The sequence below is a fragment of the Notothenia rossii genome (genome assembly GCF_949606895.1).
Source record: "Notothenia rossii genome assembly, chromosome: 4".
Lineage (NCBI taxonomy): Eukaryota > Metazoa > Chordata > Actinopteri > Perciformes > Nototheniidae > Notothenia > Notothenia rossii.
The window spans coordinates 96233791-96236522 of NC_136902.1; the positions used below are offsets into that span (position 1 = coordinate 96233791).

Below are 2732 nucleotides of genomic sequence, written 5' to 3' on the forward strand. Positions count from 1 at the left end.
TGGATTTTGGGGAGTTCAAAACCAAAAAACAGGATTAGGATCACTTTGATATCCGACCAGATCAGGAAATCCAATCCAAGCTTTAATCTGGATCAAATCTTCAAAACGGGTAGTTCAAACCGACCACACAGGATTGGGATCAGTTTGATCCCAACAAACTGGATTACCCTGATCCCACCAGAGGGGTGGATCTCCAGTGGATTACCAGAGCAACATGTACTGTACCATTTATTTAGAAATATGTTTCAATTTAAATAAGATGGCAAAGTTTGTTAACTGAAATAATACACACTTTTTTAGCCTTCATGGGAAATACATTTTATTTTTGCTCACGTTTGAGATGGCCTATTTTGTTTTCAACCAAATGTTGATGACATAAATGTTTATGCTCATAAAAGTATCAGAGCAAAGATTGTCAATCACAAATGTAATTTAGATTAAAGAAAAAATACCTTCAACAAAAAAAAAGTCCATCATCTGTCATCACCAAAAGTACCTGCGGACAACAGCACCTCGCCTTGCCCCACCACTCAGTCTCTCATTGAGAGGGAGATCCATAGGTGGGCCTGATCAGCAGCAGGTGTGAGGGGCTCTGGGGGATCATCGATGTCAGAGAGGGGGACTCTGCGATGGACAGCGATATTGTGTAGAGCCAGTGGTATTTGGCATGCTCCTTGGGGTTCCACTCTCAGATAGTTCAGGCATGCAAAACGCCTCTTCAGTACTCCATTCAAGCGCTCAATGGCACACCTTGTTCTTCCATGGGCGTTGTTGTAGCGCATCTGTGAGGGGGTGTTGGGCGTGGGAAAAGGTGTCATCACCCACGGTAGGAGTGGGTAGGCACTGTCGGCTAATATAACTCCATCCGGCCTGTTGGTTTGGAATTCAGTGAACAAGACTCGTGCATCGTGGACTGACCCAGGCCATCTCACAACACAGTTGGTGATGGCAAGGTCAGCATCTCCCACAAGCTGCACGTTGATGCTGTGCCTCCCTTTCCTGTTGACATACTCCCACTCCCTCTGAGGAGGTGCTTGAATATGTACATGGGTGCAGTCGATCACCCCAATGGTGTTGGGCATGTCTCCCAGAAGAAAAAACTTCTGCTTCACTTTGGCAATCTGGCCTTCAGTGGGAAAAGTCACAAAGTGATCCAGCAGGCGAGCCAGTGCATCAGACACAGCTGTCACCACTTCACCCACTGCTGTCCTGTGGACTCCCATGCTGTCAGCTACGACCTGATAGAATGTTCCACATGCGTAACAGCGCAGGGCAATGAGGACCTGTTCCTCTAGTCAGAGCATGACTCCGCAAGGCTCTGCACTGCAGTTGTGGCCTGACCAGATCAATGTAGTTGATGTCATCAAGTCCAAATCGAAAACGATTGTAGTTCTTCTGTTGTGTTCTGTTGGAGAGGTTTGGGGCGCTCGCTGTGGACCCTTTGGCGGTAACCTCTCCTTCCAGCATGGAAGATGTGAACAATCCCTGCCATGACTGTGTTCTGACTGTTGTTTCAGTCAGTAGGCCTACATCAGTCTCTGAATAACAACTAATTGCAAATACACACCTGGAATGCATGTCCAGATTGGTTAGGGCCTGTGGTTAATTATGTCATTAGTAGCAAGGCCAGACCTATACAACTAATTGCTGACCTGACCAAACCATGGAGTTGGAAAGATGGACGAAAAGGGGCCTGATTGTACCTCTGCTGAGACCCGTGCTCTGCTGAGACCCATGCTCTGCTGAGACCCATGCTCTGCTGAGACCCATGCTCTACTGAGACCCATGCTCTGCTGAGACCCATGCTCTGCTGAGACCCATGCACTGCTGAGACCCATGCTCTGCTGAGACCCATGCACTGCTGAGACCCGTGCTCTGCTGAGACCCGTGCTCTGCTGAGACCCGTGCTCTGCTGAGACCCGTGCACTGCTGAGACCCGTGCTCTGCTGAGACCCATGCTCTGCTGAGACCCATGCACTGCTGAGACCCATGCTCTGCTGAGACCCGTGCTCTGCTGAGACCCATGCACTGCTGAGACCCGTGCTCTGCTGAGACCCGTGCACTGCTGAGACCCGTGCTCTGCTGAGACCCGTGCTCTGCTGAGACCCGTGCACTGCTGAGACCCGTGCTCTGCTGAGACCCGTGCACTGCTGAGACCCGTGCTCTGCTGAGACCCGTGCTCTGCTGAGACCCGTGCACTGCTGAGACCCGTGCTCTGCTGAGACCCGTGCACTGCTGAGACCCGTGCACTGCTGAGACCCGTGCACTGCTGAGACCCATGCACTGCTGAGACCCATGCTCTGCTGAGACCCGTGCTCTGCTGAGACCCGTGCACTGCTGAGACCCGTGCTCTGCTGAGACCCGTGCTCTGCTGAGACCCGTGCACTGCTGAGACCCGTGCTCTGCTGAGACCCGTGCACTGCTGAGACCCGTGCACTGCTGAGACCCGTGCTCTGCTGAGACCCGTGCACTGCTGAGACCCGTGCTCTGCTGAGACCCATGCACTGCTGAGACCCGTGCACTGCTGAGACCCGTGCTCTGCTGAGACCCGTGCTCTGCTGAGACCCGTGCACTGCTGAGACCCGTGCACTGCTGAGACCCATGCTCTGCTGAGACCCGTGCTCTGCTGAGACCCGTGCACTGCTGAGACCCGTGCTCTGCTGAGACCCGTGCACTGCTGAGACCCGTGCTCTGCTGAGACCCATGCACTGCTGAGACCCGTGCTCTGCTGA

At 52.8% G+C, this 2732-nt stretch overlaps 1 pseudogene across 1 annotated transcript; it reads right to left on the reverse strand.

The window, feature by feature from the left end:
- Nucleotides 1-313: 313 nt before the first annotated feature.
- On the reverse strand, nucleotides 314-1664 carry LOC307038365 (putative nuclease HARBI1; annotated as a pseudogene). The gene has a single exon. The product of its transcript is annotated as a putative nuclease HARBI1 (transcript).
- Between the last annotated feature and the right edge of the window lie 1068 nt (nucleotides 1665-2732).